The sequence below is a fragment of the Oncorhynchus masou genome, chromosome 24 (genome assembly GCF_036934945.1).
Source record: "Oncorhynchus masou masou isolate Uvic2021 chromosome 24, UVic_Omas_1.1, whole genome shotgun sequence".
NCBI classification, from domain to species: domain Eukaryota; kingdom Metazoa; phylum Chordata; class Actinopteri; order Salmoniformes; family Salmonidae; genus Oncorhynchus; species Oncorhynchus masou.
In genome coordinates this window covers 96,680,337-96,704,283 of record NC_088235.1, presented here as the reverse complement: position 1 = coordinate 96,704,283, position 23,947 = coordinate 96,680,337, and the positions used below count along the sequence as shown (strand labels likewise).

The window sequence follows — 23,947 nt, the reverse complement described above, 5'->3', positions numbered from 1 at the left end:
ACCGTATGAAACATATACCTAACCATGAAGCATAAAACAACCTCAAACACCGTATGAAACATATACCTAACCATGAAGCATAAAACAACCTCAAACACCGTATGAAACATATACCTAACCATGAAGCATAAAACAACCTCAAACACCGTATGAAACATATACCTAACCATGAAGCATAAAACAACCTCAAACACCGTATGAAACATATACCTAATCATGAAGCATAAAACAACCTCAAACACCGTATGAAACATATACCTAACCATGAAGCATAAAACAACCTCAAACACCGTATGAAACATATACCTAACCATGAAGCATAAAACAACCTCAAACACCGTATGAAACATATACCTAACCATGAAGCATAAAACAACCTCAAACACCGTATGAAACAGGCCTAATCATGAAGCATAAAACAACCTCAAACACCGTATGAAACAGGCCTAATCATGAAGCATAAAACAACCTCAAACACCGTATGAAACATATACCTAACCATGAAGCATAAAACAACCTCAAACACCGTATGAAACAGGCCTAATCATGAAGCATAAAACAACCTCAAACACCGTATGAAACAGGCCTAATCATGAAGCATAAAACAACCTCAAACACCGTATGAAACATATACCTGAAAACTAATCATGAAGCATAAAACAACCTCAAACACCGTATGAAACATATAAACATGAAGCATAAAACAACCTCAAAACCATGAAACAGGCATGAAGCATAAAACAACCTCAAACACCGTATGAAGCATAAAACATACACCGTATGAAAACCATGAAGCATAAAACAACCTCAAACACCGTATGAAACATATACCTAACCATGAAGCATAAAACAACCTCAAACACCGTATGAAACATATACCTAATCATGAAGCATAAAACAACCTCAAACACCGTATGAAACATATATGAAACAGGCCTAACCATGAAGCATAAAACAACCTCAAACACCGTATGAAACATATACCTAATCATGAAGCATAAAACAACCTCAAACACCGTATGAAACATATACCTAACCATGAAGCATAAAACAACCTCAAACACCGTATGAAACATATACCTAATCATGAAGCATATCAAACACCCTAATCATGAAGCATAAAACAACCTCAAACACCGTATGGAAACATATACCTAATCATGAAGCATAAAACAACCTCAAACACCGTATGAAACAGGCCTAACCATGAAGCATAAAACAACCTCAAACACTCGTATGAAACAGGCCTAATCATGAAGCATAAAACAACCTGATACCTAACATGAAGCATAAAAACAACCTCAAACACCGTATGAAACATATACCTAACCATGAAGCATAAAACAACCTCAAACACCGTATGAAACATGGCCTAATACCTAACCATGAAGCATAAAACAACCTCAAACACCGTATGAAACAGGCCTAATCATGAAGCATAAAACAACCTCAAACACCGTATGAAACATATACCTAACCATGAAGCATAAAACAACCTCAAACACCGTATGAAACCATGAAGCGTATGAAACTAATCATGAAGCATAAAACAACCTCAAACATCGTATGAAACATATACCTAATCATGAAGCATAAAACAACCTCAAACACCGTCATGAAACAGCCTAATCATGAAGCATAAAACAACCTCAAACACCCTAATCATGAAGCATAAAACAACCTCAAACACCGTATGAAACATAAAACAATCAAACACCTAACCATGAAGCATAAAACAACCTCAAACACCGTATGAAACACCGTATGAAACATATACCTAATCATGAAGCATAAAACAACCTCAAACACCGTATGAAACATATACCTAACCATGAAGCATAAAACAACCTCAAACACCGTATGAAACAGGCCTAATCATGAAGCATAAAACAACCTCAAACAATGAAACATATACCTAATCATGAAGCATAAAACAACCTCAAACACCGTATGAAACATATACCTAATCATGAAGCATAAAACAACCTCAAACACCGTATGAAACAGGCCTAATCATGAAGCATAAAACAACCTCAAACACCATAAAACCTAACCATGAAGCATAAAACAACACCGTATGAAACATATACCTAACCATGAAGCATAAAACAACCTCAAACACCGTATGAAACATATACCTAATCATGAAGCATAAAACAACCTCAAACACCGTATGAAATCAGGAAACATATACCTAACCATGAAGCATAAAACAACCTCAAACACCGTATGAAACATATACCTAACCATCAAACACCGAAGCATAAAACATGAAACCTAACCATGAAGCATAAAACAACCTCAAACACCGTATGAAACATATACCTAACCATGAAGCATAAAACAACCTCAAACACCGTATGAAACATATACCTAATCATGAAGCATAAAACAACCTCAAACACCGTATGAAACATATACCTAATCATGAAGCATAAAACAACCTCAAACACCGTATGAAACATATACCTAACCATGAAGCATAAAACAACCTCAAACACCGTATGAAACATATACCTAACCATGAAGCATAAAACAACCTCAAACACCGTATGAAACATATACCTAACCATGAAGCATAAAACAACCTCAAACACCGTATGAAACATATACCTAACCATGAAGCATAAAACAACCTCAAACACCGTATGAAACATATACCTAACCATGAAGCATAAAACAACCTCAAACACCGTATGAAACACCTAACCATGAAGCATAAAACAACCTCAAACACCGTATGAAACAGGCCTAACCATGAAGCATAAAACAACCTCAAACACCGTATGAAACAGGCCTAATCATGAAGCATAAAACAACCTCAAACACCGTATGAAACATATACCTAACCATGAAGCATAAAACAACCTCAAACACCGTATGAAACATATAGCATGAAGCATAAAACAACCTCAAACAACCTCAAACACCTAATCATGAAGCATAAAACAACCTCAAACACCGTATGCCTAACCATGAAGCATAAAACAACCTCAAACACCGTATGAAACATATACCTAACCATGAAGCATAAAACAACCTCAAACACCGTATGAAACATATACCTAACCATGAAGCATAAAACAACCTCAAACACCGTATGAAACAGGCCTAATCAAGCATAAAACAACCTCAAACACCGTATGACCTAACATGAAGCATAAAACAACCTCAAACACCGTATGAAACAGGCCTAACCATGAAGCATAAAACAACCTCAAACACCGTATGAAACATATACCTAATCATGAAGCATAAAACAACCTCAAACACCGTATGAAACAGGCATAAAACAACCCTAACCATGAAGCATAAAACACACCTACCAAACATAAAACAACCTCAAATGTAAACATATACCTAACCATGAAGCATAAAACAACCTCAAACACCGTATGAAACATATACCTAACCATGAAGCATAAAACAACCTCAAACACCGTATGAAACATATACCTAATCATGAAGCATAAAACAACCTCAAACACCGTATGAAACAGGCCTAATCATGAAGCATAAAACAACCTCAAACACCGTATGAAACATATACCTAATCATGAAGCATAAAACAACCTCAAACACCGTATGAAACATGAAGCATAAAACAACCTCAAACATCATGAAACATATACCTAACCATGAAGCATAAAACAACCTCAAACACCGTATGAAACAGGCCTAATCATGAAGCATAAAACAACCTCAAACACCGTATGAAACATATACCTAACATGAAGCATAAAACAACCTCAAACACCGTATGAAACAGGCCTAAACATGAAGCATAAAACAACCTCAAACACCATATACCTAATCATGAAGAAACAGTATGAAACAGGCCTAATCATGAAGCATAAAACAACCTCAAACACCGTATGAAACATATACCTAACCATGAAGCATAAAACAACCTCAAACACCGTATGAAACATATACCTAATCATGAAGCATAAAACAACCTCAAACACCGTATGAAGCATAAAACAACCTCAAACAGGAAACATATACCTAACCATGCATAAAACAACCTCAAACACCGTATGAAAAAACAACCCATCAAACACCGTATGAAACATATACCTAATTATGAAGCATAAAACAACCTCAAACACCGTATGAAACATATACCTAACCATGAAGCATAAAACAACCTCAAACACTGTATGAAACATATACCTAACCATGAAGCATAAAACAACCTCAAACACCGTATGAAACATATACCTAACATTGAAGCATAAAACAACCTCAAACACCGTATGAAACATATACCTAATCATGAAGCATAAAACAACCTCAAACACCGTATGAAACAGGCCTAACCATGAAGCATAAAACAACCTCAAACACCGTATGAAACATATACCTAACCATGAAGCATAAAACAACCTCAAACACCGTATGAAACATATATGAAACATAAAACAACCTCAAAACCATGAAAATACATAAAACAACCTCAAACACCGTATGAAACAGGCCTAATCATGAAGCATAAAACAACCTCAAACACCGTATGAAACATATACCTAACCATGAAGCATAAAACAACCTCAAACACCGTATGATACCTAACATGAAGCATAAAACCTAACCATGAAACAGGCCTAATCATGAAGCATAAAACAACCTCAAACACCGTATGAAACATATACCTAACCATGAAGCATAAAACAACCTCAAACACCGTATGAAACAGAAACATATACCTAACCATGAAGCATAAAACAACCTCAAACACCGTATGAAACTAGGCCTCATGAAGCATAAAACAACCTCAAACACCGTATGAAACATATACCTAACCATGAAGCATAAAACAACCTCAAACACCGTATGAAACATATACCTAACCATGAAGCATAAAACAACCTCAAACACCGTATGAAACATATACCTAACCATGAAGCATAAAACAACCTCAAACACCGTATGAAACATATACCTAACCATGAAACATAAAACAACCTCAAACACCGTATGAAACATATACCTAACCATGAAGCATAAAACAACCTCAAACACCGTATGAAACATATACCTAACCATGAAGCATAAAACAACCTCAAACACCGTATGAAACAGGCCTAACCATGAAGCATAAAACAACCTCAAACACCGTATGAAACATATACCTAACCATGAAGCATAAAAACAACCTCAAACACCGTATGAAACATATACCTAACCATGAAGCATAAAACAACCTCAAACACCGTATGAAACAGGCCTAACCATGAAGCATAAAACAACCTCAAACACCGTATGAAACATATACCTAATCATGAAGCATAAAACAACCTCAAACACCGTATGAAACATATACCTAACCATGAAGCATAAAACAACCTCAAACACCGTATGAAACAGGCCTAATCATGAAGCATAAAACAACCTCAAACACCGTATGAAACATATACCTAACCATGAAGCATAAAACAACCTCAAACACCGTATGAAACAGGCCTAATCATGAAGCATAAAACAACCTCAAACACCGTATGAAACATATACCTAATCATGAAGCATAAAACAACCTCAAACACCGTATGAAACTAATATAAAACAACCTAACCATGAAACATATACCTAAATGAAGCATAAAACAACCTCAAACACCGTATGAAACATATACCTAACCATGAAGCATAAAACAACCTCAAACACTGTATGAAACATATACCTAATCATGAAGCATAAAACAACCTCAAACACCGTATGAAACAGGCCTAATCATGAAGCATAAAACAACCTCAAACACCGTATGAAACAGGCCTAACCATGAAGCATAAAACAACCTCAAACACCGTATGAAACATATACCTAACCATGAAGCATAAAACAACCTCAAACACTGTATGAAACATATACCTAACCATGAAGCATAAAACAACCTCAAACACCGTATGAAACATATACCTAACCATGAAGCATAAAACAACCTCAAACACCGTATGAAACATATACCTAATCATGAAGCATAAAACAACCTCAAACACCGTATGAAACATATACCTAACCATGAAGCATAAAACAACCTCAAACACCGTATGAAACATATACCTAACCATGAAGCATAAAACAACCTCAAACACCGTATGAAACATGAAACATAAGCATAAAACAACCTAACCATGAAGCATAAAACAACCTCAAACATCGTATGAAACATATACCTAACCATGAAACATAAAACAACCTCAAACATCGTATGAAACAGGCCTAATCATGAAGCATAAAACAACCTCAAACACCGTATAAAACAGGCCTAATCATGAAGCATAAAACAACCTCAAACACCGTATGAAACATATACCTAACATTGAAGCATAAAACAACCTCAAACACCGTATGAAACAGGCCTAACCATGAAGCATAAAACAACCTCAAACACCGTATGAAACATATACCCAACCATGAAGCATAAAACAACCTCAAACACCGTATGAAACATATACCTAACCATGAAGCATAAAACAACCTCAAACACCGTATGAAACATATACCTAACCATGAAGCATAAAACAACCTCAAAACACCGAAACATATACCTAATCATGAAGAAACATATACCTAATCATGAATCATAAAACAACCTCAAACACCGTATGAAACAGGCCTAACCATGAAGCATAAAACAACCTCAAACACCGTATGAAACATATACCTAACCATGAAGCATAAAACAACCTCAAACACCGTATGAAACATATACCTAACCATGAAGCATAAAACAACCTCAAACATCGTATGAAACATATACCTAACCATGAAACATAAAACAACCTCATAAAACATCGTATGAAAACAGGCCTAATCATGAAGCATGAAACATAAAACAACCTCAAACACCGTATGAAACAGGCCTAATCATGAAGCATAAAAAACCTCAAACACCGTATGAAACAGGCCTAATCATGAAGCATAAAAAACCCTCAAACACCGTATGAAACATATACCTAACATTGAAGCATAAAACAACCTCAAACACCATATGAAACAGGCCTAATCATGAAGCATAAAACAACCTCAAACACCGTATGAAACAGGCCTAATCATGAAGCATAAAACAACCTCAAACACCGTATGAAACATATACCTAACCATGAAGCATAAAACAACCTCAAACACCGTATGAAACATATACCTAATCATGAAGCATAAAACAACCTCAAACACCGTATGAAACAGGCCTAACCATGAAGCATAAAACAACCTCAAACACCGTATGAAACATATACTTAACTTTGAAGCATAAAACAACCTCAAACACCGTATGAAACATATACCTAACCATGAAGCATAAAACAACCTCAAACACCGTATGAAACATATACCTAACCATGAAGCATAAAACAACCTCAAACACCGTATGAAACATATACCTAATCATGAAGCATAAAACAACCTCAAACACCGTATGAAACAGGCCTAACCATGAAGCATAAAACAACCTCAAACACCGTATGAAACATATACCTAACCATGAAGCATAAAACAACCTCAAACACCGTATGAAACATATACCTAACCATGAAACATAAAACAACCTCAAACACCGTATGAAACAGGCCTAATCATGAAGCATAAAACAACCTCAAACACCGTATGAAACATATACCTAACCATGAAGCATAAAACAACCTCAAACATCGTATGAAACATATACCTAACCATGAAGCATAAAACAACCTCAAACACCGTATGAAACATATACCTAACCATGAAGCATAAAACAACCTCAAACACCGTATGAAACAGGCCTAATCATGCATAAAAAACCTCAAACATGAAAAACAACCTCATAAAACACCGTATGAAACATATACCTAACCATGAAGCATAAAACAACCTCAAACACCGTATGAAACATATACCTAACCATGAAGCATAAAACAACCTCAAACACCGTATGAAACATATACCTAACCATGAAGCATAAAACAACCTCAAACACCGTATGAAACACCTAACCATGAAGCATAAAACAACCTCAAAACATATGAAACCTAACCATGAAGCATAAAACAACCTCAAACACCGTATGAAACATATACCTAACCATGAAGCATAAAACAACCTCAAACACCGTATGAAACATATACCTAACCATGAAGCATAAAACAACCTCAAACACCGTATGAAACATATACCTATGAAACATATCAAACACCGTATGAAAACCATGAAGCATAAAAAACAACCGTATGAAACAAACCTAACCGTATGAAACATATACCTAACCATGAAGCATAAAACAACCTCAAACACCGTATGAAACATATACCTAACCATGAAGCATAAAACAACCTCAAACACCGTATGAAACAGGCCTAATCATGAAGCGTATGAAACATAAAACATGAAATAAAACAACCTCAAACACCGTATGAAACATATACCTAACCATGAAGCATAAAACAACCTCAAACACCGTATGAAACATATACCTAACCATGAAGCATAAAACAACCTCAAACACCGTATGAAACAGGCCTAATCATGAAGCATAAAACAACCTCAAACACCGTATGAAACATATACCTAACCATGAAGCATAAAACAACCTCAAACACCGTATGAAACAGGCCTAATCATGAAGCATAAAACAACCTCAAACACCGTATGAAACATATACCTAACCATGAAGCATAAAACAACCTCAAACACCGTATGAAACAGGCCTAATCATGAAGCATAAAACAACCTCAAACACCGTATGAAACATATACCTAATCATGAAGCATAAAACAACCTCAAACACCGTATGAAACATATACCTAACCATGAAGCATAAAACAACCTCAAACACCGTATGAAACATATACCTCAAAACCCATGAATGCATAAAACAACCTCAAACACTGTATGAAACATATACCTAACCATGAAGCATAAAACAACCTCAAACACCGTATGAAACAGGCCTAATCATGAAGCATAACCATGAAGCATAAAACAACCTCAAACACCGTATGAAACAGGCCTAACCATGAAGCATAAAACAACCTCAAACACCGTATGAAACATATACCTAACCATGAAGCATAAAACAACCTCAAACACCGTATGAAACATATACCTAACCATGAAGCATAAAACAACCTCAAACACCGTATGAAACATATACCTAACCATGAAGCATAAAACAACCTCAAACCCGTATGAAACATATACCTAATCATGAAGCATAAAACAACCTCAAACACCGTATGAAACATATACCTAACCATGAAGCATAAAACAACCTAATTAATCATCAAACACCGTATGAAACATATACCTAACCATGAAGCATAAAACAACCTCAAACACCGTATGAAACATATACCTAACCATGAAGCATAAAACAACCTCAAACACCTCAAACACCGTATGAAACATATACCTAACCATGAAACATAAAACAACCTCATAAAAAACACCGTATGAAACAGGCCTAATCATGAAGCATAAAACAACCTCAAACACCGTATGAAACAGGCCTAATCATGAAGCATAAAACAACCTCAAACTCAAACACCGTATGAAACATCAAATACCTAACATGAAGCATAAAACAACCTCAAACACCGTATGAAACAGGCCTAACCATGAAGCATAAAACAACCTCAAACACCGTATGAAACATATACCTAACCATGAAGCATAAAACAACCTCAAACACCGTATGAAACATATACCTAACCATGAAGCATAAAACAACCTCAAACACCGTATGAAACATATACCTAACCATGAAGCATAAAACAACCTCAAACACCGTATGAAACATATACCTAATCATGAAGCATAAAACAACCTCAAACACCGTATGAAACAGGCCTAACCATGAAGCATAAAACAACCTCAAACACCGTATGAAACATATACCTAACCATGAAGCATAAAACAACCTCAAACACCGTATGAAACATATACCTAACCATGAAGCATAAAACAACCTCAAACATCGTATGAAACATATACCTAACCATGAAACATAAAACAACCTCAAACATCGTATGAAACAGGCCTAATCATGAAGCATAAAACAACCTCAAACACCGTATGAAACAGGCCTAATCATGAAGCATAAAACAACCTCAAACACCATATGAAACAGGCCTAATCATGAAGCATAAAACAACCTCAAACACTGTATGAAACATATACCTAACATTGAAGCATAAAACAACCTCAAACACCATATGAAACAGGCCTAATCATGAAGCATAAAACAACCTCAAACACCGTATGAAACAGGCCTAATCATGAAGCATAAAACAACCTCAAACACCGTATGAAACATATACCTAACCATGAAGCATAAAACAATCAAACACCGTATGAAACAACCTCATAAAAAACACCGTATGAAACATATACCTAATCATGAAGCATAAAACAACCTCAAACACCGTATGAAACAGGCCTAACCATGAAGCATAAAACAACCTCAAACACCGTATGAAACATATACCTAATTATGAAGCATAAAACAACCTCAAACACCGTATGAAACATATACCTAACCATGAAGCATAAAACAACCTCAAACACTGTATGAAACATAGGCCTAACCATGAAGCATAAAAAACAACCTCTGAACTCATAAAACAACCTCAAACACTAACCATGTATGAAACATATACCTAATCATGAAGCATAAAACAACCTCAAACACCGTATGAAACAGGCCTAACCATGAAGCATAAAACAACCTCAAACACCGTATGAAACATATACCTAACCATGAAGCATAAAACAACCTCAAACACCATATGAAACATATACCTAACCATGAAACATAAAACAACCTCAAACACCGTATGAAACAGGCCTAATCATGAAGCATAAAACAACCTCAAACACCATATCATGAAGAAACATATACCTAACCATGAAGCATAAAACAACCTCAAACACCGTATGAAACATATACCTAACCATGAAGCATAAAACAACCTCAAACACCGTATGAAACATATACCTAACCATGAAACATAAAACAACCTCAAACACCGTATGAAACAGGCCTAATCATGAAGCATAAAACAACCTCAAACACCGTATGAAACATATACCTAACCATGAAGCATAAAACAACCTCAAACACCGTATGAAACATATACCTAACCATGAAGCATAAAACAACCTCAAACACCGTATGAAACATATACCTAACCATGAAGCATAAAACAACCTCAAACACCGTATGAAACATATACCTAACCATGAAACATAAAACAACCTCAAACACCGTATGAAACATATACCTAACCATGAAGCATAAAACAACCTCAAACACCGTATGAAACATATACCTAACATATACCTAATGAAACATAAAACAACCTCAAACACCGAATGAAACAGGCCTAATCATGAAGCATAAAACAACCTCAAACACCATATGAAACATATACCTAACCATGAAGCATAAAACAACCTCAAACACCGTATGAAACATATACCTAACCATGAAGCATAAAACAACCTCAAACACCGTATGACCTAATCATGAAGGCCTAATCATGAAGCATAAAACAACCTCAAACACCGTATGAAACATATACCTAACCATGAAGCATAAAACAACCTCAAACACCGTATGAAACAGGCCTAATCATGAAGCATAAAACAACCTCAAACACCGTATGAAACATATACCTAACCATGAAGCATAAAACAACCTAAAAACACCGTATGAAACAGGCCTAATCATGAAGCATAAAACAACCTCAAACATCGTATGAAACATATACCTAATCATGAAGCATAAAACAACAACCTCAAACACCGTATGAAACATATACCTAACCATGAAGCATAAAACAACCTCAAACACCGTATGAAACATATACCTAACCATGAAGCATAAAACAACCTCAAACACTGTATGAAACATATACCTAATCATGAAGCATAAAACAACCTCAAACACCGTATGAAACAGGCCTAATCATGAAGCATAAAACAACCTCAAACACAGTATGAAACATATACCTAACCATGAAGCATAAAACAACCTCAAACACTGTATGAAACATATACCTAATCATGAAGCATAAAACAACCTCAAACACCGTATGAAACATATACCTAACCATGAAACATAAAACAACCTCAAACACCGTATGAAACAGGCCTAACCATGAAGCATAAAACAACCTCAAACACCGTATGAAACATATACCTAATTATGAAGCATAAAACAACCTCAAATACCGTATGAAACATATACCTAATCATGAAGCATAAAACAACCTCAAACACCGTATGAAACAGGCCTAACCATGAAGCATAAAACAACCTCAAACACCGTATGAAACATATACCTAATTATGAAGCATAAAACAACCTCAAATACCGTATGAAACATATACCTAACCATGAAGCATAAAACAACCTCAAACACCGTATGAAACATATACCTAACCATGAAGCATAAAACAACCTCAAACACCGTATGAAACATATACCTAATCATGAAGCATAAAACAACCTCAAACACCGTATGAAACATATACCTAACCATGAAGCATAAAACAACCTCAAACACCGTATGAAACATATACCTAACCATGAAGCATAAAACAACCTCAAACACCGTATGAAACATATACCTAACCATGAAGCATAAAACAACCTCAAACATCGTATGAAACATATACCTAACCATGAAACATAAAACAACCTCAAACATCGTATGAAACAGGCCTAATCATGAAGCATAAAACAACCTCAAACACCGTATGAAACAGGCCTAATCATGAAGCATAAAACAACCTCAAACACCATATGAAACAGGCCTAATCATGAAGCATAAAACAACCTCAAACACCGTATGAAACATATACCTAACCATGAAGCATAAAACAACCTCAAACACCGTATGAAACAGGCCTAACCATGAAGCATAAAACAACCTCAAACACCGTATGAAACATATACCCAACCATGAAGCATAAAACAACCTCAAACACCGTATGAAACATATACCTAACCATGAAGCATAAAACAACCTCAAACACCGTATGAAACATATACCTAATCATGAAGCATAAAACAACCTCAAACACCGTATGAAACAGGCCTAACCATGAAGCATAAAACAACCTCAAACACCGTATGAAACATATACCTAATTATGAAGCATAAAACAACCTCAAACACCGTATGAAACATATACCTAACCATGAAGCATAAAACAACATCAAACACCGTATGAAACATATACCTAACCATGAAGCATAAAACAACCTCAAACACCGTATGAAACATATACCTAACCATGAAGCATAAAACAACCTCAAACACCGTATGAAACATATACCTAATCATGAATCATAAAACAACCTCAAACACCGTATGAAACAGGCCTAACCATGAAGCATAAAACAACCTCAAACACCGTATGAAACATATACCTAACCATGAAGCATAAAACAACCTCAAACACCGTATGAAACATATACCTAACCATGAAGCATAAAACAACCTCAAACACCGTATGAAACATATACCTAACCATGAAGCATAAAACAACCTCAAACACCGTATGAAACATATACCTAACCATGAAGCATAAAACAACCTCACACCACCCATAAACCAGGCCACCTTAACTCATAAAATAACCTTAGACGTAGTAAAATACACTACGGTGTTATAAATCACAGGCATTTTATATAATGAGACACAGAGAGACAGGCTACCATATGCTGCTGCTGGTGAATGTCCACTACATACTCACACATACACACAAACACACACACACAGCATCCCTTATCATTGTCAGTTTGCTGTCTTCAGATGCATTGAGATGGCCTTTGTGTGGTAACTCTGCATGAAACCCAGTTATCATGCTTTACTTAGCATGTGGCTGAATGCCTTGGCCTTTGCCTGGGCTGTTAATAGGATAAAGGCTTAGCTCCGCATCCCAAACTGCACCCTATTCTCTATATATGGCACTGCTTTTGAACAGATCCCTATAGGCTCTAGTCAAAAGTAGTGTACAATATAGAGAAGTAGGTGCCATTGGGGACGCAGAAGCTCGGTGCTGCTGTATAGAGGACCTGTGAATAGCTTCATTAACAGAGATGAGTTCATCACTAACAACACGTCAGCCAGCCGGCTGGCCGGATCTCCTCTCTCTGCTTTCAGACACCCTCCCTGTGGCACATATAACAGAGAGGAGCAGAGCAGATTGTGTGCGTGCGTGTACTTGTGTGTGTGAGTGTGTACACGTGTTTGTGTGTGGGCGTCTGTGTGAGTGTGTGTGTGTGTTTGTGTTTGTGAAGCAGAGGAGTACAGTGCTCCTCTGTAAGGTGGGGTGTTATCAGAGTGCAGAAGGTGATAATTACATCTTACAGGAAAACTACAGGTTATGAGATGTAGGATCGTCAGTGTCTTCTACTCTCCAACCATCTCCACAGACAAAGTCCAAGATCCATTTCACCTTTATTTAACAAATTTTTATTTACAATGACGGTATGACAGATATTCTTTGTGTGTTATCTAGCCTGTCTATCAGCTCCTCATGTCTCATGTGCTCTTGTTTTGCAGTATTATGCAAAAAGAATGATTGTTTATGTGATATGGTGGATGTATCTGGTTGTGTATGCGTGCTCTGCCTCCCTCTATACCCTTGTGTGTCAAAACATAGTTAATCTTAGTTAAGTACAGTAGTGATCCATGTAGAAAAACATCCTTGATGTGTTTAGTTAACCCTTTGACACATATGAACACACAGGTGTGATCATTCTTCAGTGGTCCCAGCAGCGTGCACTCAAACCGGTGTGATTATGTCACGCCCTGACCTTAGAGATCCTTTTAATTCTCTATTTTGGTTAGGTCAGGGTGTGACTAGGGTGGGCAATCTAGTTTTCCTATTTCTTTGTTTGGCCTGGTATGGTTCCCAATCAGAGGCAGCTGTCTATCGTTGGGGATCATACTTAGGCCGTCTTTTTCCCACCTTTGTTTTTCCCACCTTTAACTTTGTCCTCAATGAGAGCAGTGAGAGCAGAAACCATAATATGAATTAGCTAATAGCAATTACTACTAACAATTCATCACATCACGGGTGAGCTCACCACTGATCGAAATAGCTGAGTAAAATACTTTCTAAAAATCTGAAGTAATCTGACGATGGGTAGTTTTGTGCGTGACGCCATGTTTGTTTCTTCGTGTCAACTAAAGATAAGAGTTTATAAGATGAGTTGGGTCTGTTTGCAGTATGCATGTTGAAGGGGTTGTGTTGTCTACCATCATTCACTTCCATCCGGAAGTTTACATGAAAGACAAGTTAACCATCCCTTCACCTCATTTTGTTATAACATCTTTGGTCTGACAGACATTTACGTGACAACTGGAATGCATTGTATGATGTCAACAAACATGTAATGAAAACAACAATGAAGGCAATGCAGGTGCCAGCTGGAAAATGTGCCATGGGGGAAAAAGTTCATGCAAGTTCTGAAGTTCTGTACTGACTGGAGAATGTGCAAATGTCTGCATACTTAATCTGGGGAAACACTGGGCTCTCATTGAAGAGAGAATTTTGTCCGGCTCAGTAATGGCTCAAATGTAAATTGTCGTCAACAGTGAAATGTGAATTAGTGTGGAGGCGGAACACACCTCAATTCAAACTATTGTTAGAAAACACAATTTACTGGAAAATGATTTGAAATGGACAGGTTGTAACAGCCTATAGATAATTTGCAGGCAGCGTGCCTCGGTTTGAGGGCATCGTGGGTTAACTGTCCTGGAACAGGGAGTGCATTCTTTTTTATTTTTGTATTTCACCCCCTTTTTCTCCCAAATTTTGTGATATCCAATTGCGATCTTGTCTCATCGCTGCAACTCCCCAACGGGGTCGTGAGAGGCGAAGGTCGAGTAATGCGTCCTCTTAAACATGACTCACCAAGCCGCGCTTCTTAACACCATCCCGCTTAACCCGGAAACCAGCCACACCAAGGTGTCGGAAGAAACAACGTTCAACTCACGACCGAAGTCAGCCTGCATGTGCCCAGCCCGCGCGATCAGCCAAACCTAACCCGGACAACGCTGGGCCAATTTTTTATTTTATTTTATTTCCTTAATTGAACCAGGTAGGCCAGTTGAGAACAAGTTCTCATTGACAACTGCGACCTGGCCAAGATAAAGCATAGCAGTGCAACAAAAACAACAACACAGAGTTACACATAAACAAACGTACAGTCAGTAACACAATATAAAAATCTATGTACAGTGTGTTCAAATGTAGAAGATTAGGGAGGTAAGCCAATAAATAGGCCATTGAGGCAAAATAATTACAATTTAGCATTAACACTGGAATGATAGATATGCAGATGATGATGTGCAAGTAGAGATACTGGGGTGCAAAAGAGGAAAAAGATAAATAACAATATGGGGATGAGGTAGTTGGATGTGCTATTTGTACAGGTACAATGATCGTGTACAGGTACAATGATCGGTAAGCTGCTCTGACAGCTGATGCTTAAGGTTAGAGAGAGAGAGATATCTCCAGTTTCTGTGATTTTTGCAATTTGTTCCAGTCATTGGCAGCGGAGAACTGGAAGGAAAGGTGTCCAAAGGAGGTGTTGGCTTTGGGGATGACCAGTGAACTCTACCTGCTGCAGCGCGTGCTACGGGTGGGTGTTGTGCACCACCCTATGGGACTCCCAGTCATGGCCGGTTGTGACACAGTCTGGGACCGAACCCGGGTCTGTAGTGACGCCTCAAGCACTGTGATGCAGTGCCGTAGACCGCTGCACCACTCAGGAGGCCCAGTGAGTGCATTTTGACATCATGCGCATTAGAAAACGGGGGGCAACCATTCGAGATATTTGGAACTCACACATGAAAAGGTCAAAACTGCATTAGTCACAACAACATCCCTGATGATCCACATGCCTAGTGCTTCTTTATTGTCTGGCTGCTCTTCCATAAACCCACTATAATCCATACTGACTTAATGTATGGATGAGTCCCATATGGCATAGGGTGCCATTTGGGATACAGACAAAGTCCCACATTGTCTGATATGTTAGCCTGTGTCAAGACACTCACACTCACACTCACTCACTCGTACACACACACACACACACGCACGCACGCACGCACTGATATGTTAGCCTGTGTCAAGACACTCACACTCACACTCACTCACTCGTACACACACACACACACGCACGCACGCACGCACGCACACACACACACACACACACACACAAATGGTTGTTGGATGGATGTTATGATACTGAATATGTAAATGATTAGGCAGTGATAATGCAGTATATATGTTTAAATGGCTAGTCCTTGAACAGTGATAATGGCCCTACCATTACGAGTGCATAGAGGGACTGGAAGAGGCTAGCTGTTGAGTGGATCCTCTGCTATTCTATTCTATTGACTGTGATGTATCTGCTGTGTGTAGCTGTGGGTGTATGTATTTATCAGGACTCCTCTTCAGCTTCTTCACATGGTAATGCTGCTGGGTGGAAACTACAGGTTATTTGCCACATGCGGCAGGTGTAGACTTTACTTGCTTACAAGCCCTTCCCAATGAGTTTAAAAATCATTATCTAAAAAATTAAACATTAGCTCAGGTCGAGGCGCTCGGTGTGTGTGTGTGCATGCGTTTGTGTGTGTGGTTACAGTCTTTGTGCACGTGCATGTGTGATGGGTCACTACTCCCTAACGGCATGTTTATCGTCACCATATTGGCTTTTCAGGGCGTGGCCAATTGATTTGACATGGTTTCCATGGTGCTGTGGTGTCAGAGGAGCTGGTAGTGAATGATGGAGCCATGGCCCGTCCCCCTAAATGCCCAGCCCCACCCCCTGGACCAGAGAAAGGCATCACATTTCAAAGCAGCACTAAGCAACCAGCTCCTCTCAGTCCCTGGCTAAAATCAATGCACTAAATAGTGAAGAGGGTGCCATTTGGGATGCTTTCTATGTGTTCTTGGCACAGGCAGTGGCAGGGGACAGCGATGACTGACTGAGGTCTTTTTAACAACAAACACATGAACTAAGTTGGTGATGGCTTTGCTACTGTAGCTAGTTTTCTGAGTGGAAGTTGTTGGAGCATTTAGAGTGTAGTATGTGGGAGTTGAATTGGACATGTTTTGTTAATGTGGAGTTTATGAGGCAGGGAATAGTGACTTGGGCTGTGTAAGTCATTCTGACTGGAGGGAGGGAGGGAGGGAGGGAGGGAGGGAGGGGGAGGAGGGAGGGAGGGAGGGAGGGAGGGAGGGAGGGAGGGAGGGAGGGAGGGAGGGAGGGAGGGAGGGAGTTGAAGTTGACTGTCCTCTTTGTCCTTAGAGACACTGAGCTCACGCTCTCTCATCTGTCATCCACTGACCCCCAGCTGTCACACACACACAAGTACACACACATGTACATAAACACGCGCACGCACACACACACACTAAATAGCTGTTATTCCAAACCCATCATTCATTTATATACAGGATCTATAAGTGATTACAATGATCAATGCCTGTGTAGTGTCTTTGGCTATGCCGGATTAAGTGATATGACATGCTATTCCTTAAAATAATTTCTCTGTAATTAATATTACCTGATTGAGCTAATCATGTAACTGTAATTAACTAGACAGTCGGGGCACCACGAAAGAATGTTTATAGAGCTGTTATCTTGACTCAGCAATACAAAATTGGGTTTAATTATTTATTTACTAAATACCTAACTAATCACACAGAATTACACATACAAATAATTAAATCATAACTTCATTACAAATTACGTCATAAAGGAAAACGTCCTATCGTAAATACAGTATCTTATGCATTCTAAATTACCGCCCATTTGGAAAAGGAAAAGGAAAATGCAATAAATATTCACTCTGAGCTGCACTTTGGTAGGTTGGTGGTAGATGGAAGGCCGTGTTGTCCAACCAAGTCCTTTGTCCTTTGAAGAATGTCTCTGGTTGTCAATTGGATACGTTGTAGTAACGTTGTTGTGTGATAGACGGGATACTCTGTCTGTTCCTTCCAAACCCTCGTTTGCAGCGGCTGTTGTTAACTCAACGGCTAGGAGGTATCATTTCTGTAGTGAATAAGAGTTCAAAGTTCATACCATTCGCAACCAAAGCTCACGCTGATGTTGGCTTCGTTCTGTAGTTATTAACTGAACCATTCTGACATCGGACCGTCGTCCCCACATCCTCGGAACAGGAGGTTATATTGTCGTCAAGGGCTTATATAGGAAGAGAGAGGAGGGCGTGTTTGAAAAGTTTTATAGCCCATGTCCCTTCACAGGGGTGGGCCACTGATTGAGCAGAGCCCTATTTTAGAAGCTAAAATCACATTTCAACCCATCACAAATAATTTCATATTCAAACATTTAAATTGAACAACAATTCCATGTGAATCCGATAACTCTGATGTGTAGACTTTCCACTGTAGAGTTTATGTCATCTTATCATTGATGAGAATGTCTCAGATGACAACCGAACTGACATCATATTCATTAAGTACCACCGAATATGTTCAATTGGTCGGAGTACCAGAATATAGTTCATTTACCCCACCTTCTGATGTTCCCAGAATCTCTATGTTAACCAAAGGTTTTGCAAATGTAGCATCAGTAGGGTAGAGAGGGGAAAAAGGGGGAAAGAGGTATTTATGATTGTCATAAACCTACCCCAAGGCCAACATCATGACACCTGGCTGAAACACACAGTCACACACACACACACACACACACACACACACACACACACACACACACACACACACACACACTGCAATATCTGAGGTCAGAATGTGAGGTGCTTGATAGGACATAGGAAATTGTTCACTAAGATTTAACAGGGTAATTCATCCTGTTTGTGGATCTCTTTTGTTGTTGTCTTTTAATCTCTGTTTGGGGACAGATTATTAAAATGTAACATTAAATCTGTGTTTGTGGATGAGGACAGTGCACAGGCTGTTTTTGAACAGATAGCATATTTGTAGGCAACCATGTTGTATAATCTAAATTTGATCACTCTGTTATCGCAGACAATGTTTGTGTATTCAAGGTTTAAAAGGTTTAAAAAGGTTTAAAAGGTTTCAAGGTTTAAAAAGGCATCTAAAGTTTGTAATGTCCTATTAAAAATGTCAGACTTGATTTTCCCTGACATGAAATGTATCAACCCCTATAAAAAGATCTATTAATTACAATCCATATAATATTTCACATTCCCTGTTGCTGCAGGATTATTTTCCTGCTTTAAGAAGCAGGGTCAAACTGAGAAGCAGGGTCATCTGTAGATTCACTGTGGAAATAATTGCCGTGCAGACTGTCTACAAACTTCATTATGCTTTAGAGAATGTAATTCATTCTGTCTCACACACACATACACACACACAAGCTCAGTCATGCACATTCAACACACACATACACACACCTACACACACACAAATCTATTTCCAGTCTTACTTCCCTATTTCTGACCTAATTTCCTTTTGTCGACACTCAGTGTCATTATTAAACTCTGAAAAACACACACCATTTTGTCCAGTTTGGGTTATGTGCAAGCTTTTGTTGCTGCCCAGCACTAAATGTATCAGATTAATCCTGATCAACATGCACCCAAAGAAACTCGCTTGGCAGAATCCCCATCTGCAATAAATGCAGCTTTTTTGACTATTATACAAACCTTTGTGCCATACGGCTCTATGGAGAACCGTGTGAAATGGCAGTTTCCACCACTACGCACATTCACACATTCTGCAGCAGCCATTCTGGCTCTGCTGTGCCTCATTAGTGAAGGCAGAGATAAGACAGTAAGACAGGGACGAATGAGGTGATCCATAGTCAGTTGCTGCCAAACTAATGGACAAGACGTGCAGCTCTGGTTTCTGACTGGCTCTAACGGCTCTGTCTGTTGGCTGGATAAAACAAAGAAAAACAATCAGCCCTGAGCTTCAGTCTAATCCTCACTAAGACCCCACCTGCTGCTGCCCACAAAGCAGGGCTCTGTCCGTGTGTGTGTGTATGTGTTTTGCATGGTTTTTTCCCCAATATAAACATTTTTGTTGGGTCAAGCCTGCCTGGAACACACACCACACACACTGCTGCTCTACCCACTCCGGCCCAGGAGGGAGGGGCTGAGTTCTCTTTGTCTTCGCCAAACTCCTGACTCCGCCTGCAGGAGAGAGGGCTGATGTGTGCAAGTGAGTTTTTTGTTTCAGATTGTGTCCTCTATCTCTCACTCTTCTCTCTCTTTCTTTCTCTTTCTTCCTCTTTATCTCTTTCTCTCTCCCACACACATGCTAAGTGGTATAAATAACTTTGCGTGTGACGTGTGTGCGCGTGCATGCGTGTATGTGTGTGTGTGCACCAGGTGCAGCACAGTACAGTGCCTGGTATATGCTTGGCAGATGCTCACTCTCTGACGCGTGAAATGTCTGTTAATGTGTGTTAAATAAAACCATTCCAGGCTTTTTAATTGGTGTGAACTGGAGTGGCATGGGCCCAAAAGGCATATGTCTGTGTGTGTTTTATCGCCGTGTGTGTGTGTGTGTGTGTGTGTGTGTGTGTGTGTGTGTGTGTGTGTGTGTGTGTGTGTGTTTTTAATTTGTGTTTTTGTATTATTATTGATATATTTAAATATATATATATTTAACCCTTATTTAACTAGGCAAGTCAGTTAAGAACAAATTGTTATTTACAATGACAGCCTACCAAAAGGTCTCCTGCAGGGACGGCCTGGAATTAAATATAAAAATTAATACAATATCAATATAGGACAAAACCCACATCACAACAAGAGATACAACACAACACTACATAAAGAGAGACCTAAGACAACAACATAGCAAGACATGGCAACACAACATAACAACAACATGGTAGCAAAACAACATGGTAGCAGCACAAAACATGGCACAAACATTATTGGGCCCAGACAACAGCACAAAGGGCAAGAAGGTAGAAACAACAATACACTCACAAAACAATCACACAAAAAATCCACAACTGTCAGTAAGAGTGTCCATGGTTGAGTCTTTGAATGAAGATATTGAGATAAAACTGTCCAGTTTGAGTGTTTGTTGCAGCTCGTTCCAGTCGCTAGCTGCAGCGAACTGAAAAGAGGAGCGACCCAAGAGGAGCGACCCTGACTTCAACCCAGTTGAAGTCAGAAGTTTACTTACACTTAGGTTGGAGTCATTAAAACCCGTTTTTCAACCAATCCACAAATTTGTTGTTAACAAACTATAGTTTTGGCAAATCGGTTAGAACATTTACTTTGTGCATAACACAAGTCATTTTTCCAACAATTGTTTACACACAGATTATTTCACTTATAATTCACTGTATTACAATTCCAGTGGGTTAGAAGTTCACATACACTAGGGTGACTGTGCCTTTAAAAAGCTTGGAAAATTCCAGAAAGTGATGTCATGGCTTTAGAAGCTTCTGATAGGATAATTGACATAATTTGAGTCAATTGGAGGTGTACCTGTGGATGTATTTCAAGGCCAACCTTCAAACTCAGTGCCTCTTTGCTTGACGTCATGGGAAAATCAAAAGACATCAGCCAAGACCTCAGAAAAACAATTGTAGACCTCCACAAGTCTTTGGGAGGAACTTGGGTGCAATTTCCAAATGCCTGAAGATACCACGTTCATCTGTACCAACAATAGTACACAAGTATAAACACCATGGGACCACGCAGCCGTCAGGGTAGCCTAGTGGTTAGAGCGTTGGACTAGTAACCGGAAGGTTGCAAGTTCAAATCCCTGAGCTGACAAGGTACAAATCTGTGGTTCTGCCCCTGAACACGGTTCCTAGGCCATCATTGAAAATAAGAATTTGTTCTTAAATGTTTTGCCTAGTTAAAAAAATAAAAAATACTGCTCAGGAAAGAGACACTTTCTGTCTCCTAGAGATTAATGTACTTTGATACGAAAAGTGCAAAGCAATCCCAGAACAACAGCAAATTACCTTGTGGAGATACTGGAGGAAACGGATACAAAAGCATCTATATCCACAGTAAATCCAGTCCTATATCGACATAACCTGAAAGGCCACTCAGCAAGGAAGAAGCCACTGCTCCAAAACTGCCAGATTACAGTTTGCAACTGCACATGGGGACAAATATCATACTTCTTGGAGAAATGTCCTCTGGTCTGATGAAAGAAAAAATAGAACTGTTTAGCCATAATGACCATCATTATGTTTGGAGCAAAAAGGGGGAGGCTTGCAAGCCGAAGAATACCATCCCAACAGTGAAGCACGGGGGTGGCTGCATCATGTTGTGGGGGTGCTTTGCTGCAGCAGGGACTGGTGCACTTCACAAAATAGATGGCATCATGAGGGAGGACAATTATGTGGACATATTGAAGCAACATCTCAAGACATCAGTCAGGAAGTTAAAGCTTGGTCGCAAATGGGTTTTCCAAATGGACAATGACCCCAAGCCTACTTCCAATGTGGTAGCAAAATGGCTTAAGGACAGAGAAATCAAGGTATTGGAGTGGCCATCACAAAGCCCTGACCTCAACGCTATAAAAAAATGTGTGGGCAGAACTGAAAAAGTGTGTGCGAGCAAGGAGGCCTTCAAACCTGACTCAGTTACACCAGCTCTGTCAGGAGGAATTGGCCAAAATTCACCCAACTTATGGGGGAAGCTTGTGGAAGGCTACCAAAAATGTTTGACCCAAGTTAAACAATTTAAAGGCAATGCTACCAAATACTAATTGAGTGTATGTAAACTTCTGACCCAATGGGAATGTGATGAAATAAATGAAAGCTACAATAAATCATTCTCTCTACTATTATTCTGACATTTCACATTCTTAAAATAAATTGATGATCCGAACTGACCTAAGACAGGGAATTTTTTACTCTGATTAAATGTCAGGACTCTTGATAAACTGAGTTTAAAGGTATTTGGCTAAGGTGTATGTAAACTTCCAACTTCAACTGTATCTCAGATAGGGGGG

The 23,947-nt window shown here is 38.6% G+C and overlaps 1 protein-coding gene across 1 annotated transcript in view; it reads left to right on the top strand.

Moving 5' to 3' along the window:
* The window catches only part of cdh2 (cadherin 2, type 1, N-cadherin (neuronal)), a 78,875-nt gene that overhangs the window by 20,333 nt on the left and 34,595 nt on the right, over positions 1-23,947 (top strand). The gene's annotated exons all lie outside the window — the stretch shown is intronic.